Below are 27284 nucleotides of genomic sequence, written 5' to 3' on the forward strand. Positions count from 1 at the left end.
GTGCAAAATTCCCAAAGGTTTGGAAAATGGCCCACAAATCTGCAGACTCTGTTTGACAGGGGGAAAACCAGGCCACTGTGAAATCTGTGGGTCTGAGTCATAAAAAATTGAACTCATTTGGTTCCGTTGTAGATTTCCTGAACATCCCTACCCACTACTGAGGATTTTTTTTTTAAAAAAAAATTACAACGACGAACTATTACATTAAATTTAAATCTAATTCTACATTTAATGTTCTTCTCTTTATTTTACAAACAAAAGGGTAGGTGGAATCCATTGGCTACTTGGAAGTTTTCATAATGGTTCTTCATAATGGCATAATCCAGGTACCAGAACCCCCATTCTAAGGTCATAGCAGTGTCTATGACTTCAGAGGAGGGTCTCTGAAAAATCCTATAGTCCCTCCTGGGACCACAGCATTACTCTCTAAGTCAATTTTTCTGCCACAATTATTTGGCACATTTCCCTGTGCTAAGTGACCTACTACTGGGTTATTCCATCCTATTGCTCTTTACCTGACTGGTAGCAGCTCCTTGAGTGGGCAGAGAAGGTCTTTGTTTTTGCAGGTTTATTTGAGCTTCGTGATCTGAAAAAGATGACGATTGAATCTTGGAACTTACGCATGCAAAAAACGATGATGTGCCATTGAGCCATTTCCTTCTATATGAAGCATTTAAAGCTCTTCTGTCACAGTAATTCTCCCCACCCCCTTCCTTTCTTCCTGTGCTAATCCCCATATTTTCTTATTATAAAGGCCATCTTGGACCTTTGTAGATCATAAAACTTTATTTGTTGCATGCCTTGAATGATTTGTCCCCCTACAAACCAACTTTTCTCATACTTGTCGACTCTACTGCAGTCCAATGGTGTGTGTTTCAGCTGTAGCCCTATTATATTACACTGGCCGCACATTACAATCTCTTTTTTAAAAAGACACACACAAAAAAAAACCCAACCATATGGATTTGCTGAGGCAATGAAACTGGAATAAGAATGAACAAATTGGAGCAACTGCCGGGAGATCCTGCTATTGTTCTTGTCAATCATTCTGATTGATTAAATATGGTCGCACACGACATGATTCAAATGGAACACTCCTCCTGAATAAGACCTGGGCTGAGATGTTCAACCAGATTCGCTAAAAACGTTAGCCGTAGGTTTCTGAAACAGCATATGGGCAATGACTTGGAATGAACAAAAGCAGCAGAATTGCACTTAGTTCTGTGAGGAGAAGGACCTATGCTGCTTTGTCTTGCTTTGGCATAGAACAGGTCATGGCTGCCAGATTTGGGAGGTCTGCAGCTAGAGCAAAGACATTACTGTACTCTGTAACTATAACAGAAACTAGCTACTTGAGCCTATTGAATAGAAGATAGATAGATAGATAGATAGATAGATAGATAGATAGATAGATAGATACCTAGAGTTGGAGGAAGCCTCATAAGCCATCTAATCTAACCCTTTGATGTAGAAAATCCAGAGCCCGAGTCAGGGAAGGCTCCTATTTTAGTGGGGCAGTGAATCTGCTCTGGTTTTCTGTCAGAACTCTAATGGAACTGTCCAATGTGCTGAACCCATCCCTCAATATGCTGAACCCCATATGACTGAAACCCAGAGCAGATTCACTGCCCCACTAAAATAGGAGCCACCAGCCTCTGCTGGCTAGAGCATCCCCAACAATTGGCTGTCCAGTCTCTACTTGAAAAGCCTCCATTAGGGAGAGCCCACCAACCAGCTCTCTGGATAATTGGTTCCATTCTATGGAACTGTTAAGATGTTTCTTCTAATGTTCAACCAATCTATATATTATCCATCTATCTATCCGCCGATCTCTACAAACATATGAAACTAACTTATACTGAGTCCAATTATTTGTCCGGGACTCAGGCAGAGAAATCATACCACTGCTACTTAGACAGTTCAAGTAAGGGCTAAACTAGACCCTGTGTTAAATACATAGTGTGCAGCTTATCTCACTATTATTATTTTTTACCTCTAAGTAAGGATGTAGCACTCTGCTCTGGGTCAAGATCATTGCGGTCTTGATCCAAACAGGGAAGGTTTAAACCAACCACTCCCCACCCCTAAATTACCCCCCCCACACACACACACACAAATGGAGGCTTAAAAAAACAAAAAGGAAAACCCTCAATTGGTTAAATGGAGGTTTATCTTCCCTCTCTCTTTAGGTCCTATGGTGGCATGGAGGATTTAGTGGGAAAGTGTCTGGTGGAAAGGTTTAATTCTCCCCTACCCACAGTCAGTGGTCCCAATCTGGATCGGGGCCCTGTAGTATCATTGGCCTAATGTGCCCAATTATACTTACCATCCATATTTATATTGGGTTCTCAATAAATTGGAGAGAAGCTGGAGGGCGATTTAGAAAGAATGTGGATTTAAAGGTCAAGCAATGGATTTCCCACACACATCTCTTAGGCTAGTTCACAGCCCAATACTGCTTCTCTGACTGGCAGCAGCACTCCAGGGTCTAGCTAGAAGTCTTTCACACCACCTGCTACCTGTTCCTTTTAACTGGAAACACCAGGGGCTGAATCTGGGAACATCTGCTGGAAAAGCCTGTCTACCACTAAGCTAAATTGCTGGCCTGCGGTGACTGTCTTGGACCGTCTACTCATCTATGCCTTTGCGGGCATGGAAAGGAGCCTTTGTGCACCCAAAATGGATGGTCAGGAAACAGCCAGAAACCCACAGACTGTACTGCCTACATCTGTCCTGTAGTTTCTTTCTGCATGCCAAGGAAGGCATCCAGCTAGGAGCCAGTGAAATCGTTCTTATGAATATGCTGGCCATAAGAACCAAGTTAGAAGGATATGGGGGAAGTGTCTTGGCCCCTCGCCTATGTGCTACTGCGCCCTAGGTTGGCATGACATCCAACACAGCTGTCAACCAATGTTCTCCAGGAGGAGGAATGGAAAGAGATCTTTTCGACACCACCAGATGGATGCTTCCATATGCATGCCCTTGCAAGATTCACTCCTTTGGCCTCTCTACATGAGCTTCCTCTTGTGGAGAACTTTTAAAAAAGAGTTTGGAGGAAGTTCTCAAGGTTTTACATGACTTTAAAATGAAAAATGGCTTTACTAATGCACACTGTCTGTATAATAAAATGAATTATGAAAGGCTTTAACTCTGGCTATCAGCACTTTAGAGCTTTCTGACCAGCTTTCAGTGACTCTGTGGAATGTAATGAATTATGAAGACTTTAACAGACTGTGTCAGTAACTTTAGTGGTTTGAAGATTGGCTTGCATTGACAAGTTTTGGGGGTTTGCAAAAGTGGGTTTTCTATGAGCTGAAACCCTAGAAAACTGACTGCATTTATTTTCAAGAGACTCTCTCTCTCTCTCTTTCTCTCTCAGTCAAATTTTAGTTCACTTTAATCAAAATGGCAAAACCTTTTAAAGATAGAAAGGATATTATCCTAGGTTTAAATAAAGTTCAACTCATATATAGTATTTAGGTTTGGTTTGGTTTGGTTTGTTCAGCAAACAACTATTTGAAACATGACTGGGAGTCAATTGACACAATCAGTATAAGAACCAGTGTAGTATTATTGGTGAAGCTCACTGGGTGCATTTGGGCCAGTCACTGACTTTCAGCCTAACCTACCTCACAGGGTTGTTCTGAAGATAAAATTGAGAGGGAGAGGATCCTATATGGCTCATTGAAGGAAAATAACAAATAACATAAATAGGGTGACCATCTGGAAAGGAGGACAGGGCTCCTGTATCTTTAACAGTTGGGTAGAAAAGGGAATTCCAGCAGGTGACATTTGTATGCATGCAGCACCTGGTGAAATTCCCTCTTTGTCACAACAGTTAAAGCAGCAGGAGCCCTGCCCTCTTTTGTATGTGGTCAAAAGATGTGCTCCTGCAGCTTTAACCGTTGTAATGAAGAGGGAATTTCACCACGTGCTGCATGCATACAAATGTCACCTGCTGAAATTCCCTTTTCCATAGAAGTGTTAAAGATACAGGAGCCCTGTCCTCCATTCCATACAGACACCCTAAACATAAATCAATGTGCAGGGCTGGCTCCTTTTGCTATGCTGCATAGTTGTAGTAGGGAACTACCAAAGTTGTGAGCCCTTTAAAGTCGAAAGCATCCTCCAAATGGTATAGGGTGGCTTTCTCCAACATGGTACCCTCCAGATGTTTGGGGAAGTCTGGTGCAGGGAACCAAGGCCTTAGCTAGACCTTTACCCCGGGATTGTCCCAGGGTCGTCCGTGCCTGCTCCCGGGATATCCTGTGTGTCATTTACATGAACAGAAATGACCCCGGGGCGATCCTGGGATAAACCTTAGGTCTAGCTAAGGCCCAAGTGGCACTGGAGTGGTAGGTGGTGGTGAAGAGTCAACAAACATAAACTCTCCTTTTTTGTTCTAGCAATTCTAGTGAAGAGGTGATATGAATACTAAGAACTTTTTGCTTTAATTTTTTTAATGCCTGGCTTTTTTTATATGATCAAGATTATGTACTGTTATTATACTTCTCACTATTCTGAAACTATCACCCATACTTACGCTTTGCTCATTATGTAGCTGGCTAAAAATCACAGTCAAAATGTTTATGGACTTGCTCTTAAAACAATCCATAAGCCAGGCTAAGACCACCTGAGTGATAAACAGGTGCCAGTAGTTGAGTAGCTGACAAATTATGCTGATAATTTGAGCATTGTGACATTACATTGGCTCTTTTTCTTAATTCACGCTGTCCTCTCCCAACTGTGATTGATTGCAACCTATTACTTTCTGGCCTCCCCATACATCTCAGGTCTTCCTGTGCTTGAATAGGCCTGCTATTACAACTGCATTTGGTGGCTGCTAGAGAGCTCCAAGTCACAATGCCACCGACTTTGCTCAGCTACTTTTCAACTTGGATCTGATAGGGGGAAGCCTCACATGGAACCATAGTAGCAGCTGCTTCCAAGCCACGGTGGCTGTAGACCAGCCTGGGTGAACATGGCAGGTTCGTACTGAGTCCTTATTTCATGAAGGGCAGAGGGCTTCTCCACATACTGCAAGCTCTGCTCTACAGTAGGAATCCCAGAAATAAAACTCCACAAAACTTCCAACAGGCGTATGAAGAGAGCTTTCCTAGAGCTTATGAAATGTTTGGGTAAATAGAACCCTGTTTTTGCAACATTTCTGTTTGTCAAAAAAAGATTCTCCCTAACACAACACTGCACCTTGGAATAGGTGCCTTGCTTTCTCGTAAATTACCAGTTTCTAATCTTACACAAAGAGGATCAGCTCTCCGTAAAATATTACTTCAATGTTCATTCCATTGTTCGTACACCCCGAGGATGCTTCATTGCTCACCACCCTTCATTTCAATGGATACTGTCTTTCTATTTTGGAAAGAAACATGTTTTGAGGTCTATGACTATCTAGAAAGCTATGTTTGGGCTGGCATAAGTAACTGGCAAAGAGAGCAAGCTTAGGCCCAAAGCATGCCATCCCTGTTGTCTGTCCCAAAGCAGCCTTCAGTCATATTCTAGTAGTGCATGTCCCCCCTTTTTACAGGGAACTAGTCTAGATGCACACACATCCTTGCCCTTTCTCTTCCACCAAACACAAACCGAGTCTGATCCTAATACATGTGTGTGGACGGGGGGCAGTGGATCAGGTTGCTGCTGCTCCCTAGGTTTCCTGTAGCCCTCCAGCTCCTATTAAAACTGCCACCACTTCTACAGTTTACTCTAACCTAGGTAGAAATAAATAATTGGAGTGAGGAGCAAGGAATTCTGGCCTTTGAACCTGGAGGATGCTTGGAGGCTGTAGTACGTGACAGCTAGGCAAGGGAATGGAGGACAAGCCTATACTGACAGAAAAAACAACATGGGACGCTCTAAGAAACACACCATCCAGCTGCCTTTGATGGCTCCAATTCTATTTAGAAAGTGGGAGACAAGATCTGAATTCTCAACTTGGATTGGTACTCAGGTTTACGACTGTTTTCTGAATGTACTCATGCACACACTCAACTTTTCCAGGTAATCCTAGGGTTTTTCTACATGATGGTGTTAATCTGTTGTATCTACTTTTGGTTTTGTCGCAGATTTGAGATCCAAGGAGTGTTTTCTTTCCTGCCTTTCTGCTACATAATGTCTAGGTGGCACTGTGCTATAGTGGAGTAGCACAAATACACAAAGAGTAAATTGTGTTTTATTTCCTGTTCATGACTGAACACTGCATTTTCCCTTCCCTAAAAACTCAACTAAAGTGCTGGTTAGATGCAGAAGCAAAACTAGAGGTTCACAATGTCATTTACAGAACCTGTAAACAACTGTGAGTAGGGTATAAATGCCTCATGTAAAAAAAGTCCCTAAAGTCCCCCCCGCCCCAACTAGATGGCCTGAACCAAGTAATACTTCCTCAGCCACCCCTTCCCACAATATGGGGATAATAATTGGCCTGTTATTGTTTCAAGGATGACAAAATAATGCATATGAAGCACTTTGAATGCTCAGAAGCACTTATACAAATGTTAAGTATTATTATTATTATTTTTTATGTTTCTGGCAATTTAATAACAAAAAGATTGTTCAGCTCCTACTGGAGGAGTTAAAAGAGCAAATTGGGGGTGGGGATGGGATTGAAGTGTTTTAAAAACAGGAACAGAAAGTTGAAAGGTAGCTAGTGCAAGCTCTTGAAATACACAAAGCTGCTGGCCGTGGTATTTCTGTCGAAACTAATCTAGGTGGATTGAGACATTTTCAGCTGAATCTGGCTGAGTTTTGTTCTTCCTTGCTCACACAGAAATAGCTTATTTCTTCAGCAGAAGTAAAGCTCTTTACTTTATTTCTTGCATTTACACGAACAGACCTGTCCACCATACCCTATATGTATGAATAATTTCAAATAATTGTATTTTTACACATTTATTCTTTACTGAATGAAAGATTCTGCATTTCCGCACTGCTTTCTTCATTGACACCCAGTCATGCTAGCGAATTTCTGCCTTGCTGTTATGATAAATTTATCAATGGGCCTAGTCTTAATATGATCGATATTATCTCACAATTTCAGCTTCCCTAGTCTCTGCAAATGACTGAATGTTAGAAGGCGGTCTTCCTCAACATGATGCCTCCAGATCTGTTGGACTACAACTTCCATCATCACCAGACAGGGTGAATTCCCAAGATGGAAGCAATGGGTTTTGTAGTACCATATATTTGGAGGGCACTAGGTTGGGGAGGTCTGTTGGAAGTATCTTATCAATACATCTTATACTGGAGCATAAACATTGTAAACATAATACTACTGTTATAGAAATGCATTTCATAGTGTTTTGAGATAAGTTTTATATTGGAGCTGTTTGCACATAATTGTGGGAAATCATGGGCTAACGTATAATTTTCCATGATGCACACCAGGCGCATTCTGCAGCCTTTTTGAATATTCAATCCCTGATCGGCCAGAACATGGGTTGCAAGCTATGTGATGTCCAAACCTGGACACTACAGGTTAATCTTGGGTTAAACAATCTACAGACAGCTTAACTACTAACTTTAGGTAATCTGTGCATTGTTTAGCTTATGATTAACCTATAGTGTCTGGGTTCAGATGTCATAAAACAATACACCTGGCACATGCTGTGGCAAATCATGGGTTAATTAACTCCCAATTTACCACCATTATGTGTGAACAGGCTCATTGTCTTGAATCTGAAACAACCCACCAAAAGAACAGCTCCCGAGTAGTCAAGAGTAGGTTGAGACAAAAGCAAAGGGGATCTAGGCTATCTGCCCATAGAGAAACAGAGCTGCTAGTTGCTTACATGTGATCAGGCCTAACCTGGAAGCTTTTATAGGGTCCAGGTTGTGTTACTTGCCCCACACTTGCCAATTGGTGCAATGAGGCATTCTTAGTTGCTGCAATCCCATACATACGTACTTGGGCCTAAGTCCCTTTGAACTCATTGAGGCTTATAGTTTTCTTCCTTGGGCAGGGTAGGCTGCTGGTGCATAAGCTGTCTGGCTTTCCTCAAGACCTGCTGTGGCTTTCAAAGACAATCTGTTTTTCATACCACAAGGGGAAAAAATGTATGTGTCTTTTGTTCTTGGATAAACAGCAGCTTGGAGGGGGGAATTTGATGAGAAAAGTAGCCCCACAAGGAAAGGGAGAAATGCCCCCTGCCTTCCATGAAAACTGCTGACGTCTTTATTTATTAAATTCTTCTTAAACTTTCACAAAAGCTTAAAGCATTAAACAGTCAGCGAAATACAAAATAAGGTGTTATTTTAAACTGCTTACCTCATTGCACGCATGAAACGAATCACCTCGGAAGAAAATACAGCATCACTCACACATTTAACAAAACCAAAACATTTTGTCATATAACCCTTGCGGAAGGAGTGTAGAGAGGAAGATTATTTCCTTAACGCTTCTAAGAGGAGCTTCCACCGTTTGAAGGACTATCAATGAAAAGGCCTGACCTCCTAGGCATCACTATCCAAAGACCACACAGAAAGCAGGGCTGCAGGGCCAGCTCCAGGTTTTGGAGGACGCTTGGGCAAGCCATCATCAATGGGCACCCTCTCTCAGTGAGGGTACCTTCTCACCACCATTGCCACCAGCTCCCATTGCTCCTTCTCCCCTTGCTCATCATTGCTCCCACTTCCTTGTTTGACAGGCAGAGAGCCAAGGAGCAAGAAGGCAGTGGCGTCTACTGCTCCTTCTTCTCACTACCACTGCTATGGTTGGGGCCAGAGTGAGAGACAGGCGAAGAAGCAGGTTGCAGTGGTGAAGAGGAGGGACAAGTCCAGGCGGTTCTTGTCAGTGGGTCCCTGCTGCACTGAGAGCCCTTGGCCGGGACCCAAGCATGCCTACTTTTGACAACAGCCCTGCAGGGCTGACTGATCTTCTTGCGGCTTCCTGCAGCTACCTTGGGCCAAACCCAAAACAAACCCAAACAAAGAACACTCAGAGGAGCCATCCATGCTACTGAATATCATTTTCAACCTTACGGAATACCATCAGCAGTGTTCTAAACATTTGGCACACAACTTTATGATTGCCCGTTGACTGTACTTAAACAGACACTCAAACATCACAGGTAATGCCAGAGGAGGGGGAGGAATCTGGCCAATCAGGTTTCCTGTGCACCTGAAGGAGCCCTAAATGTGTGCATTAATGCCAAACACTGGGAAGAATGTCTAGAGGGCATGATCTCACTTCCCCCTTAAGCATTTACTGAACAACCCTTCTTGTCTGAACAGCTGATGTTTTGACTACAATTCCCATCAGCCCCAGCCAGGATGGCAGGGGTTATGGGAGTTGTGGTCCAACTCCCTTGGAGAGGGGGCTCATATGTCCCTGGCAGCTGAAAAATCCTTGTGGGGCATGGATGCACAACACAGAAGAGAACTGGAACAGCCTTGTTGAAGCAGTGTTTCACCAAATGGATTATTTATGGAATTAGGAGTCTGCAGTGTTGGCACTAGAAGCCTAGTGGTGGGTCTTATGCTGTGCTGCCATTGCTCAGACCACTGAGATGGTCTTCAATTAACTTGTGGTGTTCTGCGTTGCTCAAGCTGTGGTGATGGCCACTCGCTTAGATTGTTTTTTAAGAACAATTAGACAAATTGAAATTAGGATGTTTCTCTCAATGGCTATTCATCATAATAGCTAGCTGAAACTTTCAAGTCCACAAGCAGTATTCCCCTGCGAATAAAAAACCAAGGGAGGGCTGTTGCAGGAAAGAAATACTATTATTATTATTATTATTATTATTATTATTATTATCATCATCATCATCATCATCATCATCATCATCATCATCATCATCATGCCCTGGTTGTAATGTTCTCAGAGTCAGTGTGGTGTGGTTAAAGTCTTGGACTGGACTGGGAAATCTGGGTTCTAATCTTCATGAAGCTCACTGGGTGACTTTGGGTCAATCACGGACTCTCAGCCCAACCTACCTCACAGGGTTGTTGTTGTGCAGATAAAATGGAGAGGAGGAGGACTATGTAAACCGTCTTGGATTACTTGAAGAGGAAAAAGGGTGGGATAGAAATGTAATAATAAAATAAATAAACAAAAAAATTGTGGGGGGAAATGGATGGACCTTAGGTCTGATTAATCGTGATTCTTACTTCCTGTTCCATATCATTTTGCTAGTGAAACCCAGTGGGGGACTTTAGGGATTAGGCACATATGATCTTCAATGTGGGAGGGGAAATGGCTGGTAGTATCACAGACTACTCTACAAAGAAATAATCAATGAAAATTGATTTTGCCTTTTGTTTTCTGTAAAACACCAAGCCAGCTTCCTGGTAAGAAGAATGTCCTTGAACATTGCAACAGCTGGAGCTTATTGCATCCTATTTATCCAGGCTTTTGAATCCTGAACATCTGTTTGTGCATGTGTCTGATCATTAGGTGAGAATCTAAAGTAAGAAACACCTCATTTGTTATATTCCTGTGCCATAGCTTTTCAGTTTGCAGACAACATAACTAACCCCCTGGAACTGTCGAGCTGATAATCCTATAATCCAGGCTATCATGAGCGAGAAACATTAACCACACGGCACAACACTGCAATGGTTTGGCCTTACTAATTGCTGCTATTAAAAACCTTCAAGAAATGCAGATTTATATGTGCTTAGGGCCTCCTTAAAAGTGCATCACAAACCTTTATAACATCTGTTTCTCCTCTCAGCTTTCTGAAAAGAGATGGTTGCAATTTTTTTCCTTTTGGCTTTTGTTTTTAATTATGTAAAAGATTCTAAGCGTTGATTTATTACGCGTGGAACAAATTGTGTCTTTGGAACATGCTGCACTTCAATTACTTGGCTTAGCACCGTCGATACATATGCAGGGCCCAGCAGTCAATTCTGACTCTGAATAGATAATACACCAACAATGTATTACATTTAATGTAGATTAATGTGAGTTGCTTCCCTCTGCATGTATGTACACGGGTACAAATAATTAAGATTAATTTCCGCTAGATATAATGGCCTTCACTGTGCAGGGTGCCATAAAATTCTTCTTTAATAGCTGTTAATTGGATGTATTTGCTTTCACGGTGAAGTCCTGATTAGTCTTGTTACCTTACAACCTCCCCCCACCAACACCACCAGCAGGCTTTTGTACTTGGAGGAAGATTTACAGCAAGGGAGTTGCAGGCTATACTGCCTGGTAGCCAAAAAATCATTACAGGTATCTGTTCTTACGATGTAGGCGAGTGCCTGCATGTGGCACTCCTTGCCAAGCTATTAAAATGAAGGAGAGGGGCTTCCATGCTGTTTGCACAACATATTTTACCACGGGCAGCCTAATCCTATGGCTTACGCTGCAGCAGCTCAGTTCTCTGCAGGCTGCCAAGCCAACCGGCTGGCGGTGACCTGCTCCCCCCTCTCCCCTCTCTTTGGAATTCCTTCTGATTTCTTCCTAGTGACTTTTAGAAAAGGACCATCCGATATATCACGGAGGAGGCCTGTCAACGGCTATGAGCCACAATGGAACTTCCATGTTTAGAAGCAGTACACCTCTGAATTCCTGAAGCTGGTGACGTAAAGGGGAGGCATGGCTCATACACCTGGCTCATATGTTTTCCAGAAGCCAGAGTTGGAAAAAGAAAGCTGGATGAGTTGGGGCTTTGTCTGATCCAGCCAGGCTCTTCCTGTAGTCTAAAGTAGAATCCAGAGGATGGCAGAGTACATGGGGGGCGGGGGAAGAGAGATGATGTTGCGAACCGCCCAGAGAGCTTCAGCTATTGGGCGGTATAAAAATGAAATAAATAAATCATTTTGTGGCTAACTTTTAATGGATATGATCTTTACAACAAACCAGGCAACTGGAAACTGTTCATCTCTGTCTGACATTCTTTTCAATTGTCGTCTTCCACTTTTTCAGACCACCTACGTTGGTTTATTAAAGCTTGTATCCCTAGAGAAAGTTATACTCAAATGTTCATATCTCACTTGAGAAAATTAGCCCTGCCCTGCCCTGCCCACATGTTCGGTCTGACATCTGAAAAGGGATGCATGCAACTGTACATGCTCAGTCAGGGCTCCTCATTGTGTGAGAGTCCGTGAATATTCAGCTATATGCACATAGCCCCTCTTCAGCCTCAGCAATGGAAACATGTCCTTAAGCCTAACTCCAGGGCAATTCAGTCTGTGTGGTCAGTCTAGATGTGATATTAATTGTGTGAATACAATTAACATGTGCAGCATTATTATTATTATTATTATTATTATTATTATTATTATTATTATTATTATTATTATTACATAATACCAGCTCTAAAGAATCCTGACCAACAGTGATGGGATTAATTGCTATTACTGCTTCCTATTAGAAAGGCAGGTACCAGAGGGGGGGAAAGGAGAACAGAATGAGCATTTACCAGTCCCACATGCACAGAAAAGGCTAAATAAAAGAAGAAGAAAAGATCACATCTTTCTTTAGTGAAGGAAAGAAAACAGCTTTACTCACAAATATTCATGTGCAGATACAGAATAGGGTTTCCAAAGGAGTTTGTTCAACCAATTTCTTTGTGTTCTAGAGAGATGGGGGGGAAAGGGGGGAGAGAGAGCAGGAGGGGCAAGAGAGAGAGTGAGAGAGCACAAGCCACGTGCTCCCAGAAATGGGGGAAGGCGAGGAGGGGGGAGGAAGGGGAGGAGCAGAAAACCACTATAAGCTATAGAGATCCTAAGGCTGGCTATTCCCAAAATACACATGCATTCCCTGGCTAACTGCAATACTGCTCCCTTCCTGTAATTTGCAGATGAGGTTGCAATATTCCCAACACACAGGGGGTTGAGACTCAGAAGAGAGAGCTTTTTGTCAGGTCCACGGTGGCAGTGGTGTTGGTGGCAGTAGCACTGGTGGTAGCAGTGGCAGCAGCAGTAGCGGGGGGGGGGGTGTTGTGAGGAGGGAGGGTTAAATTCTACCACCCCACTCCCTATGGTACCAATGCAGCTCAGGTTCCTCTGGGGGGTGGGCAGCCCCCCTGAAATTTACATAACAAAAAACATTCACCTTAACTGCATTGCACAATAAATGTCACCTTAGCATGGCTTCAACATTGAGCGTCGTCGTGGTTCCCTACCATCATTTCTCCACCCCTGTTCCTGTCCCACTATACTTCCTCTTTCTTCCCTGAGAAGAAAGAGGAAGTAAACAATGACCACGTGTCCCATTCAGTGGCTATTTTTTTTTTATCACGCTACTTTTCCTGCACACAGCAGGAAATGCTGGCACATTCCATTTCCTAAAAAAAAGTCAGATTAAAAGGGGTCCAATTTGTAACGGAAAAAAGGCAAGAAGGAGTGGGAGGCGTGCAGGAGGTGGATGGCGGCATCTAAAGGACACGCGAAAAATCAAGAGTGGGCAGTAGCGAGCATTCGATAAAACACTTGTCTGATGAACCCCATTGATCAAAAAACATTCTTAACTAGACACCGGAAAGCTGTAATGCCAGAAGAGAAGTAAACACACAGATACACTATGCTGTGAACGTAAGCTCCCTGAAACAAATCTAAAGCTGCCCAATAATATCCTCAGTTTGGCGGGAAGTGGAAAGAATCGTTGGTTTTGTGGCATGCCCCTGCTAACATTGCTGTTCCCAACTATATATACACGAATATAGTCATGACGCCCACCGTCTGGAACACCCTGCCCCTCGTGGTTTGGGAAGCAGAACCTGTGGTGAGTCTTAAATGACTCGTAAAAACTTGTTGTTTACACAAGTTTGCCTTGGCTCATAATTGATCATGGAGCTGCTGTTCTGTTTTACTCTTTTTCAAAAGTTATAACTGTTCATTGTTATACTGTAATAGATACATATTTTATCTACCTTCATGTGTTTTTATGTATGCATTTTGTACATAAATCACATAGATATATTACGATATTAAGGGGTATCTAAGTATTATAAATAAATTAATAATATGAAATAGTAACATAAAGTGTATCTGCGGCTGTCCTTGACAAAAATGTATCACGGTGGCTTGGTAGGGGCACTTGGGGAAAATGGAAGGAAGGCCACGATTTCATCTGCATTGGATGAGTGGTGGAAAAATACATGCAGTGATTTAATTATTATTTATATTGATGAGAAGTCTATAAAACACATTCCATAGAACAAGGGACGGAAACCCCCAACTCATGGGTCTTATCTGGTCCATGGAGGTGCCCAGTGCACTCTATGAAGGGTTGGGCACCCTCCATGGGTCCCAGACTCTGTCCTTTCCATGCCCCTCCTCCTCTTTAAGCCCCTCCCTCTCTTCAACCCTGCCCCCAACTTGGAGGCTTGGGGAAGAGGTGGGGGAGAGGAATCCCCATGATATTGGAGATAACAAAGGGGTTCTCTTTGGTGCTGCTCAAACTGGAGGGCAAGTAGCATGGAGCAGAAGCCCTTTATCTCAGAGATTGGAGAGTCCCCCGCATGAGTTGACTGGGGCTTGCAGGACCCAGCTGATTCCCTTCCCACACTGCTTGCACCCCAGTTGGGATGCTCGATGCTAGTGGCATGGGAAGGGCGTGGCTGATTCTGCCAGTGCTTGCAGCTGGCTCCTGCAAGTGCCAGCCAAGTCCATGTGCCTCTCTCTGCATGGAGAGAGAAAAAAGGTGGGCAGGCTGGGCTTGGTGATGTCATGGGAGGGGGAGGAGCTTTGGTGCTGGGCACTGCTGCCCTAGGCATTGCACATCGTACGTTTTAAATCAGGAAAATAATACGATAAAATCTTAACATGCAATAATACAAAAGCTCACGCAATAATACAATTTGTAGAGCTAAAACCACCACCACCATAAATAAATACAGGAGCTAAAACAACAAAAGTGTCAGTGATTAAAATAACAGACATCTTAACATGTCTGGAAGAACAAAAACGTTTTAACATAATGTCAAATAGAAAACAATGGTGGTGCCAGACACGCTTCCCTGGAGGGAGCATTCCATAACCAGGGAGCCACCACTAAAAGGATCCTTTCTTTAGTAGCCACCCTCCAAACTTCAGAATGAGGGGGACAGTTAGTTGACCTTCAGACAATGGTAGGCACATAATGTTCTGTAGGAAGAAACACTGACAAATAAGGGGGGAAAGTAGGTCAGCATATACCTTGACGGAAGTTAGGAGACTCAGAGACCTGTAGTTTGAATGACTGTCTGATGACAAAAGGCTAGTAGCCGGTCTGTCCACCCGCACTATTGCCTTTAAAAATAAAAATCCTACCAACCAACCAAAAATCTCTTTTTTTCTACTTCTTCTTCTGTTGACCTAGTTCAACTCCTATGCCCATATCTTGTCAGTTCCTTTCAGCAGGTTCAGAGGCGTACTATTATACATTTTACCCTATTATAAATAATTAACCTGAGGGCCAGGAAAGAGGGCCTGCATGCCATAGAGGGAAGTTTCTTTCCTCATATTTGTAGAATAATAATAATAATAATAATAATAATAATAATAATAATAATAATAATAATAATAATAATAGAATTAATACAACAGTTAATTAAAAAGTGGTCAAGTAGGGTCAAGTAGCCCATGAAGCTGATCGGATTAGACCATGCAAATCAGCTTTGTTCTTGTTTGTTTGCTTGTTTTTAAATATAAATGCATTAACTCGATGTGTTCCACCTTGGATGATTCAGGAGCAACTACAGTGAGTTTTGTGGTGCAGCCAAGGCATTTTCCACAAACCCCATTTTCTGGCAATATATTTGTTAAGCCCTTATGTCAAGCCATTTTCTCTTCTTGGCAAAGAAAAAAGAGATATCAAACATGTGTTTCACCAACTGCGTGAAAGGAATGGGGGAGAGTAGGACTTAAGCTGAATGAATGAAAAATGACCTATATGATCCCATCAAGAAGTAATAGGGCCGGATGATTTGAAGGAGAGCAGAGGATGAGTATAAAGCAAGTGGATAATGCAACTAGAAGCACTTGGGATGTGTGCTGACAGATACAACTGGAGTACTGACAAGAACTCAGTGTCGAAATCAGGCATGCCATGGGCTAAATATAACATAATGCAGCAATGTCCTTTGTTAGAGAAGTAGCTCATATACAGACAGATAACTCTCACCAGAAAACAGCTGGGGAGTGTCTAAACGACACCACTTTGTATATTGATTCCCTCAAAACCCTGCAGCATCACTGCTGCGAGGTGGAATCGAGAAAGTTAGATGGCAGGAGGGAGCACGGGCTATCCAGCCAGGAGAAACTACAGCGCCAGCAGCCATTTGGCTTGCCAAGCCTGCCCCCTGCTCTGCCCTGCATTCCTGGGCTTCCCCTGCACTGAGATCCACCCCTAGGAACACCCAAAACTGAAGACACTAGAGACAGACAAAAGAAAGAATGGCAAAATGGAAAAGTCACGGTAAAATGAACCCACAAAAAAGCACAGTTTTGGGGGTAAAAGCACACTATGGCTGCAAGTTGGCAGCTGCGTCATGCAAACAACGCGGCACTACAGCACAGCAACAAAAGGGTTAATAGAGCATATAGATACCCTTCCCCCCATCCCGGATGTGCTTTAGAATAAATGCCCATGGAAAATGGAAGAGCCAAATTCAGATGGAGATGCTCAAGTATTGATGCTGCCCCATCAATACTTGGGGGGCAGCACTGTATGTCACATGCTCTGTTGATGAAGGGCCACTTCACACAGTGGGAGTGTGTGACATACAGCAGTGTATACAGGTACGTAACTGCATAGGTTCCTATGAACTGGTAACTGTCTCCATGATCATGGTTGCATTTCCGGAGATGACTACCAGTTTTGCACTGTAATGGCGTGGTTAAGCCTATTCTGTTTGCATGGAGACATGGATCTGAAATCTAGAACTACAGTGGAGAAATTCAGTGGTGTCAAATGGCCACTAGCAGACAAGGGCTATCATATGGCAGGAGGTGTATACTAAATAACTTTCTGTAAAATTAGCAGATGGAAACACTCCTCAATATGGCTCCTATTTAATATGCGTAATAATCACCAACACTATGAAGGCAATATGTCTGTCTCTGGCATATTGATAGTGCTGTAAGTTTAGTAATGGAGTTAACTTGTAAGGCAGGAAATAATAGTTAAAAATAGCAGGGGGCATATCACCTGCAGAGGATATAACAGCTGCATGTCACTTGGTGCAGCTTTGGGCATGTTGATACACAGGGGATCCTGAGGGCAGAGAGGGATTATTTATTATTTATTTATTTAGGGTGACCATATGAAAAGGAGGACAAGGCTCTTATATCTTTAACAGTTGCATAGAAAAGGGAATTTCAGGAGGTGTCATTTGTATATATGGAGAACCTGGTGAAATTCCCTTTTCATCTCAACAGTTAAAGGTGCAGGAGCTATACTAGAGTGCCCAGATTTAAAAGAGGGCAGGGCACCTGCGCCTGTTGTGATGAAGAGGAAATTTCACCAGGTTCTCCATGTATATACAAATGACACCTGCTGGAATTCCCTTTTCAATACAACTGTTAAAGATACAGGAGCCCTTTTCATATGGTCACCCTAATTTATTTAAAACATTTGTATCCCTCCCTATATCATTAAGATCTCAGGGCAATGTACAGATAAAAGCACACAGTATAAAACAATAAATATACAGAGCTAAAAACAAATTAAATCATGAACCAAGTTAAAACAATATATAATTTAAAAGCAGTGAATTATATATTGAATAATCCCTCTATTTCCCTGGGATAATGAGGATGGCTTTTAGCCTGATTTTCCCCACTGTCACAGGATAATCCCAAATAAATGCAAGTAAATGTGAGGAGGCAGGAACAGAGCTCTTCAGGCACTCCATGCCCATGGGGGTGGGTGGATCGGGATCAGTTTTTTTTTTTTTACAAAAATTTACATTGGTGTTGGATCGCATGTGCACTCATCATCTGTTAAAAATATATATGGCGGGACGACATCCCTCATTTCTCCCAGGATGTCACATGAGTGTCTGTCCAAAGGGGAGGATCTCACAAGCAGAATAACACAAGATCCTCCCCACTCACCAGTGAGGCAAGAGGCTCATTCTCTTTTCAGAAAAAAGGTAGCAACAGGGAGCCTAAAGAGAATGAAATGTCTGTGGAAGCATTAAAGGAATGCAGGGGACAGGTTCATTGGTGGTTGAATGGGCATGGCCAAGAAATTCCAGAAATAACAATGTTGCTGATTTAATTGCAAGGTCAACAATGCCACTGAAAGAACTAACAAGGCTATTACTCAGGATATCTGCAAGATAATTTCTCAAGCTCCTATGTGTGCCAGATGTAGAACATATGATCTGAATAAAAGTAGTTATCTGCTCTACCCCTAGCTTGGTAAGCAGATGATGATGAGAATTATATACATGTTGGCTTTACAGGCTCGTGTGAACATCTAGATCAGCCTTCTACAACCTGGCATGCTCCAGATATGTTGGACTACAAGCTCCATCTCTCCCAGTCAGCATTGGCCTAGCTGACTGGGGACTGTGGGAGTTGTAGTGCAACACACCTGGAGTGCACCAGGTTGGAGAAGACTAGTCTATATTGTCCTAACATTCCCCATCTTCTACTGATCAATGAGCTGAAAGTTTATACTAAACTCATTCATAACCATGGAGAAAGCCAATCGACATTTGCATGGCTTTGTATGTGCAGATTTTGACTCTTTTTATTGACCTGAATGGGAATGAGAGAGAGAGAGAGAGAGAGAGAGAGAGAGAGAGAGAGAGAGAGAGAGAGAGAGAGAAGAATTTGTCTGGTTGTCCAAAGGACCCCCCTAAAATCTCATGGTGGATGCATGTCTCACCTACTTCAGAATAGTGGTACTGAAGTAATTGGCATTACTTTGCAATCAGCAGTTTGAGGATAGTAATCTTTAAATGAATTTCCTGGCTGGCTGAAATTTTGTGGCAAAACCCACTTAAAGTCCAAAGTGATCTGGATTGCAGCGTTTGGATTTCCAGCTCTGGATGCCCTAAAATAACTGAGGGTGTCTCTACATTAAGAACCACCCACCAGCCCACATCCTCACTAGGTTTACTTTTTCTCGGGTCTTTCCGCATTCACTACAGGCTGCTTTAGATGACAACCAACAGTGATCACGTGATTTGTAATTGAAAATCCCCCTCTGGGCAATGTTCAATAAAGTTAATTGAAACAGCACCATCTAGCGGCAGCGGAATTCATCCCATGATTATTTTAAATATTGCACTATCTTTGTTTTTTTGAAAAGGTGAGATTACTGAAGAAAAGCATGGGAGACATCCTGGAGGTTGATAAGAGTCATGTAAAGGACCCACAAACTTTTGTGTGTGTCCAGTCACGATTGTGCAATAAATTGTTCATGTAAAGAAGCTCTGAATGGGTGGTACAGCAATATGCTGCTCTGAGTTTCACATGGGGGACACTTTCAGAGAAATGCCTTCTGATAAGAAGATGAGGTGGTATAGTACCTATATGAAGACTGTTACTTTCAGATTAATTATTCATATTTGACCTGGCCTAGGAAGCAGCTTTACAAGTTAAAACATCTCCTAGGTTATAAAATTCCATCCAAGTCCTGAATATCCTCTTTTCAGCCCTGTGAAGAGAATTTGTAAGAAGTGACCCCATGTTTCATTGCTGGGGTTAAGATTGTAACTGGATGAGGTTTTAATACTAATTTTGTGTCATCTGATTTTAATTCATGTTGTATATACTTGTAAAATTTAACCTGCCTTGAACCCTACAGATGAGGGCTCAAATCCCAAATGCATGTATAAATATCGTTTGCATACTTGCCTGTACATGATATTCCATGCAAACCCATTTATAGTAATTATAAAAGCACAAAATGCCAAGAGAAACAAACACAAATGCTATTACCTGCTTTTAGTGATTAAGAAAAGGCCATCCATAAATCCATGTAATTGAGCTGACAATTATTTTAATCATTATCTTCATCATCTTGCCATCCCCACGACTTCAAAATATTCCTCTCGTTCTTGACTGCATTTTCCTTTGGCCGCTCTCGGCACTGGGAGAGTTAAAACCAATATTTGTAGATAAAGAGGTAAACATATTTACATTCAGTTTTTCACACTTTATGCATATGTCATGCAGTGAATAGTTTTAGAGGTGTGTTTGTACTATCTCTCCAGAATTTTTACAGTCTGCAGGACACAAAATCTCTATAAAGTGACTTATTGAAATAGAGGCAGATTGGTAAAACCGTTCCTCTCATATGAACTGTGAAGAATGATCCTCTAAATGAAATCAGGAAGGAACTGGACAGAATCTTGTTTAATGGTGTGACAAAATGAATCACTACTATTCCAAGCATCCATCACTGCTAAAAAGGGACCACAAATGATCTGTGAACTACTATATATTGATTACTCATGTACTACAAGTGTCGGATTTAATGTTCACACACCATGGAAAGGCGGCAGGGACAGATGGTGCCTTAACTCTTCTTTGATAGATTTTAATGGTGAAATATTGATTTCTATCTGGCCAAGGCCTGCTGTTAGGGGCCAAAGTCATTTGTTGGGTATAGCTGGACACCCAGTCTGCGAGGGGTAATCAATCATTTTTGGCAAGGCAGGTGAAATTCTGAAGAGAAGCACCTTGGGCTCCCAAACTGATATCAAGATGCGGTGGAGAGACCAACAGACACACCGTCCAGACGCACACACAAAGAGACTCCCTGAAATTGGGCTTGTAAAGAATTATTAATGATAAGACATGTTTACTGAGGAGAGCCACAGCGAATCAGAGCTGACACGAAATAGGCTGGGAGCCTCAGTGAGAAAATGAGCTTCTCGCTAAAAGGGACTATATTTTATTTAAACATCCGTCTAGGGCTGGAAACGCAGGTAATCTGTTGTGTTACAAGCCACTGGCTGTTCTTGCCATCCAGAGAGATAACACTGAGGAGCTAATAGGAACACATCAATCACAATCAGCCTGCAATTCCAGTGGTGTCTTCTCTTCCTCGCTCCTTTTTAAGTTCCTTAATAACGATGATAACATAGTTCTGGGCTTGTGAGAGGGTTTCTTCCCTCAGAGGGTCGTATTCATAAAGTGAATAGCCTGCAGAGTCAGCATCTCACTCCTATGGAGAAGGTGCTCAGGGCGGAGAGGCAGCTGTGGGAAAAGAAAATGGAGGACGGGGGGTGGGGGGAGAGAAATGGACACAGCCCCATGATTGGTTTGTGCATGCGTGTACGAGCATGTGTGTATGCGCTCCTGCTCTGTAATAAAGGACTGACTTCCAACATTGCTTCTCTCTGTCCTTCTGGGAAAAATATGATGCTTGTTGGCCCCTTCATGCATCTCCAGGAAAGGTGCAATGTATATTCTTAGATTCAAAGCAAAGCAAATGGAAAACCATGTGAACCAGTGAGTCATTAAAGCAATGAAAGGGGATGTGGCTCAAGCCCTTATATCAGGCCAGGCCAGTGGTTCTATCTACTCCGCCTTGCAGCTCATGATCTCACTCAAGGGTCTTCTCCAATTTTGCTAGCTGAGGTTCTTTTTCAAAAAGACAAGAGATGGTGGGAATTGAACCTGGGACCTTTGGCATGCACAGTAGGTGATTTGAGTTATGTCTGCACCTCACTAGCACAAAGCTTCTTGAGCATCACATCCTTTGCCACATAAATGCTCTGCTCTAATCCTAGTATGGGGAATGAATGTGGCTACTACTCTGTGATAAGGAAAAGAGACTATTCACATGCTCAAAGACGTGTTCTAGATAGGGCTGTGTATCGTCTCAGGCTGAATCCCTGAAACCAAGGGAGGTGGGCTGATTTGGCCTGCCTTGGCCCAGATCCCAGTCAGTACCTGGTCAGGCTGAGGCACCCTGAGCCTGAAGCAGATCAGTACCAAAGACTCGGAGCATGTCAGGCCAATTTGAAGTGGTGCTGGGCCACTTGCTGCCTGCTGGCTCATCCAGGAAAGCCAGCGCAAGGCTGGGCATGAGTCCATTGGATTCACTGGACTCACTTCCCTTTCCATCCCTAGTCACCTCCCCTGGCACCACCACTGTCACCTGCTGCTGCAACTTACCTGTAAATTGCATCCTCTTCCCAGAGAGCTGAGCTGCAATTTAAATTTAAGGTCACAGCGGCTCTCTGTTTTTACTATATCAATGGATGTACACTACAGTGTCCATAAAGGGCTATTCCTCTTGGCATTCCATAAATGGGGTGCCACCACTGAAAAGACCCTCTCTCTTGTAGCCTCCACATAGCTACCTTCAGTGGGGGCACCCTGAAGGAGGGCCTTCAAAGATGATCCCAGGGTAGAGATGTTCTTTTAGAAACTCTGGATGGTCTGTGGGGTTTCCTATGCTTCTTTTCCACATCTGTAAAACTGAATGGATAATAAGAATAATAAATGGTGTTTCCTCACACACAGGCTAGTAAAGATGAAAGATTGTAGCACACTTAGCACAATTAAAGTGCTATATAAATAACCCTGATGCTACCTAGTTGTGCAGTTAGCATGGTGCCCCCCGAAATGGGAATGTGGTCAAGGTTGATTTTTCGTTTAGATTATCTTGCTTATCTAATGATTTTTGCTTCACTGCTCAGCTCGATTGTGTTCACTACGTCGGCAGGCTATTAAAATGTCAAGGCACATTGAATTGTTGTTATCAAGGAGAGAGACCTTTCCAATCAACCTGTGTTCTCTAGGTTGCATAAACGGGTAGCTAGCAAGGACGGGGGGGCGGGGGAGGTGGAGGGAGAGGAAAGAAAAGGATAGGGAGGGGGAGAGACAGATTCTCTTTAGGAAGGAGGCAAAAGATCCAGCTTTGTGTGTGTGCATGTAGGCTGATGCGGTGTAGTAATTAAAATGCCATCTTTTAGAACAGGCATTAGACATTTACAGGGCAGGGGGGTTGGGCTGGGGGCTGTGGAGGGGAGGGCAGCAACTTCTCTCCCTCCTGCGATTCACCACCACCACACCACGGTTGTAAAGAAAATGCAATGGGAAGAAAACCTGGGAGCGAGAATCGCTGGCCCTGCATACTAAGGAGCCTGCTGGGTTGAAGGAGAAAAACAAAAAGGCAAATGTCTCCACCAAGTCGACGCCTGCCTTAGGGTTTGATAAGAAAATAAGTTCAGTCTCCTGTAGGAATAAGCACTAGAGACACTCCAGTATCATAATATTGAACCAGGCCTGACAGGATGATACAAATTCAGTTTATTTGGAGACGGGGGAGAGGGGAGAAAGGGGAAAAAAAGGAATCCCTCACCTCTCTCTCCACCACCTTGTTCATATAATTGTAGGACAGTTTATTACACAGAGGTACGTCAGATATTGCCAGGAATCGATCTTTTCTTTTCTTCCCTCGTAAACTACACACTACATCATATCGGAGTAGGACGAGGGGTGTGGGGCGCGGCAGGCAATTCCCTGGATTTACTTCCCTTTTTCTGTTTTGTTTAAATCACTTCATAAATATTTTGCTTCTTTCCACTCAGGTCAGACTCACTCACTTTGGTTTAAAACAGATGGTTTTGTGGCTGATGGTGGTGCCGGGGTTGGCGCTTTTGCATGTTGCATAACTACATTTGCATCAAGGATCATTGACTGCTTGGGACATTATTGTTAGTATGAAATATTCATCATTGTCACCACTTAGAGCTCTCTCTCTCTCTCCTTCTCTCTCTCTCTCTCTCTCTCTCTCTCTCTCTCTCTCACACACACACACACACACACACACACACACACACAGAGGCACACCAGCGCAGCCTCAAGCTACTAGACCTATTTTCCTTGGGTCTGGGACACTCTAGGAGGCCAAGTAAATGCTGCAGCAAAGGCATAAAGAATTTCCAGCAACCCAACGTTCAGATACCTTTAAATCTCCCGATGCAGCAGGAGGTAAGGCAGCCAGGTGGTCAGGTGTCCTTTGAGAGGGATATCAGAGCACTATCCTGTTTTGAAGGCGGCCTCTATTTGACAGACTCTCCAGTCCAAGTCCAGAATTACAGATAAAGAACTCTCAGAAGGTAGAGCTGCCCATCGACAGCACCTGGACCACAGACTGAGCAAGGCAGACACACACAGGATATCTGGTCCCAGTCCTCCACACTATGCCGAGATGTACTGTATTTCTATTTAAATTATAATAATTATTTCAAAATTGTCAGCTATACATATAAATCAGCATATGAAAATTTTATGCAAAACAGTGTCCTCTTTTGTCCTTGTGTGTGTGTGTGTGTGTGTGTGATTGGCAAGTGGCCACCCCAGACCCTCACCTCCCTGGCCTTGCCCTTCATTCCCCTTGCTTGCTGTGTGTGGCATACATGGAGTCCTGATCAATTACAGCAGGTCAGGAAGAGGGTGGATAATAGGACCGAGAAGGGATCAGGCAAGGAAGCCCTGGCTCTCCTACACCCTGCCACATAGGGAGATTTAAAGGTATATGGCTTTGAATCTGGCAACACTCCATGATTTCTGTTGCAAGGTGAGCTGCCATGTTCTATAACAGCTGGAGCTTCCAAGCTCCAGCTGTCAATCCACCAACCACAACATACTGACTCTCCATTAGTGTAACATGTATTTATTTCCTAGCCCTTCCTGCTCTATAATATTTTCCCTTCTTCATTTTTCTCAGGCCTTGGCTTTGCAAGACACTGGGTGGGTCAACAAATGGACCTGCCGACATGCCACTGGTGTTTTGATGAAAAATTGAGGTGATTGCTAATGCTATTGATTAGAAAGGTGGTTTCTTTCCAGAAAGAAGCCCAGGTTCAGGGCCAAACTAGATGCGATAACAATTGCATGAATGTAATTAACAGGCAGTAGTTGTTGTTTTTTTAAAAAATGTAAATAGCAGCTGCAGGAGGGCCTGAGCAGCAGTGGGACTACAGGGCATGGTGGTGGTCCCCCTTGTATGGGCCTGACAAAACTGACCTCCATGAAGCTGTAATTTGTATCTGGAGGGAAGCCTCCATTGGCGCAAATTTGTGCATACTCCATTAAACGATCTGTCCTTCATTAGCATCTCTGGTCCAAACCTCACTTCATTTGGTTTGGACAAATATTATGCTGACTTTTTTTTTCAGGCCATGCACTTTCCCCATGTCCTCCTTATTGATTTCCAGAGTCCCTTTCTTTCCTCAAATTGTTCACGTTAAATTTGTGCCACTCCATCCTTGCACATGTTCACTTTTTTTCCGTCACTTGCTCCATTTAACAGAAGCTCCATCCGAGAGTTTCATGATCTTCGAATCTAACCATGTCAGGATTGAGACTCAGAGTCCTGACTCTTTTTTGGTGCACTGTGTCAACTTTATTGACATATGTATAGGTGAACTTATAATTCTTTATATACACCAAATTTCGATATGTGCATTTGTTCAGAAGATGTGCAAGGATAAGTACTGGGAGAGTGAGGGACACTGAACTGAACTGTGATTTCCTGGAAGTATCCTGAACCTTTCCAGCTTGAGTTTGGAAATCAAGTTATTAGAAGACTGCCATCTGATATGTGTCCAGACAACTGCTGGTATAGGGTTTTTAAAATAGACTTGTCTTGTTCTGGCCTTACTCTTCTTAGTTCCATTGTCCTGCCAACAAAACATCTTCCTGCTATTTTCAGGAAGTGTTTTGATAGCTCTATCTTTTTTTCACATTTGACTAGCCACTGGGCTAATAATGGGTTTATTGGTTATGAAGGATCGTCAACTCCATTATCTCCTTCAGCACTATTTCTCAAACTGGGGTGAGCAGCACTTGTCAAACTTGTCTTGTCCACTATCAGAAGCACCCCTAAATGCTCTCTGGCAAAGCCATCACCAAAACCATGTCCAGGCATTGCATCCTTTCCCCAATGGATAAAGAAGACTGGTTCATTCATTCTCATTCCCCACTTAGCCTTGGAGATCTCATCTGGAGGGATTTGAGAAGAGGAACATAATGAACTAATGAGTTGTCCTAAGAGGGAAGTAATGAATAGTCTGGAGAGAGTGACTCCAGCACTGGATTTCCCCACTGCCAGATGGGACACAAGAACACAAACCACACATGGACAACAAGACAGTATACATTTTGCTGGAGCCTTAGCTCCAGCTTCTTTGTTGTACCATTGTGAGCAGTATCTTGTCACTCATGGCAACAACATATGAAAGAGTAGTCAGGGCATGGCCAGCATTATCATTTGAGGTGGTGGGGAGGGACATAGTGCTTGTATTACAGAAGAGCCAGAGGGAACCTGATCCTATTACTTGCCCTTTTGCAGCTACTATTTTTAGAAGGCTATGAGATGTGTGCGCACCATGATTTGGTTAAAATTAGGAGTCAGTGGGTGTGACTTCCGGATGTTATTATTCCTATCTTTCTCCCCCATAACTTGAACACTGCAGAAAATGTTTGAAAAACTGAGATCACTCCAGTTGCTAGTTGGCATCCAAAAAGTATGGCTCAGAGAACAATCCCATGGTCCCTGGAAAACATCCCAGGAACCATAAGATTCTTCAGAGTCCCTGCTCCGAGGACGTAGACACCAATCTCTCCCCCTCCTTCTCCCCTTTGCAGAAGAACCACCATGGAAAGAACCACACTGGCTTTGGAGGACCTTGGAGAGGTCAGAAAGAAAGTACTGCGGTGGGTGGGGAGGAGAGGCCAGATTATGAAGAACCTTATGGCCCCTCAGCCACTGCCCCACTCCCAAAGCCTCTCTAGATGGGCTTAGAGGCCTGACTAGAAGGAAGAAGAAAAAATAACAAAGGAGGACAGAGAGGTGAAAATTGCCTCTGTTGGTCCTCCCGCCTTGCTGGCAGCCAAGTGGCAGGGCACTGGATAATCAAACACCTCTGAGATCAGAGAGTTCCACCCAATGAGAATGCAACACATAGGATTGTGCCCTTAATTGATGATATGAAAAGTCAAAAATAAAAATAGCTGGGTTGATTTTTCCCACCAGTTGTCCTTCAACCGAACTATGTCTAGTAAAAGAGATGTTTTTCTTTTTAAAAAAGAAAAAGTTAATAGCCTTTTAAAAGTGCAACATCATGCATACAGTGTCTCTGAGGGGGAAGGCATTGCAGCTGAGATGCTACTGTGGAGCACATGAGAAATTAAGGAGATGGAACAAATCACAGCTTGAAGCTGACAACCTTCAGATCCCTTTGATGATTGCAGAGTTCTGATGTTCTAACTTGCAGCATGACAAACAGCAATATTCCAGATGCTAATGATTGCAATGGACCAAAATAGGACATGATCTTGACACCCTTGTGTTGATAAGTTGCATAGATGTGGCACTAATTGTCTGTTTCTAAGATAACAGAAATTAATATGAGGGG

Source organism: Elgaria multicarinata, chromosome 2, assembly GCF_023053635.1.
Source record: "Elgaria multicarinata webbii isolate HBS135686 ecotype San Diego chromosome 2, rElgMul1.1.pri, whole genome shotgun sequence".
Classification (NCBI taxonomy): domain Eukaryota; kingdom Metazoa; phylum Chordata; class Lepidosauria; order Squamata; family Anguidae; genus Elgaria; species Elgaria multicarinata.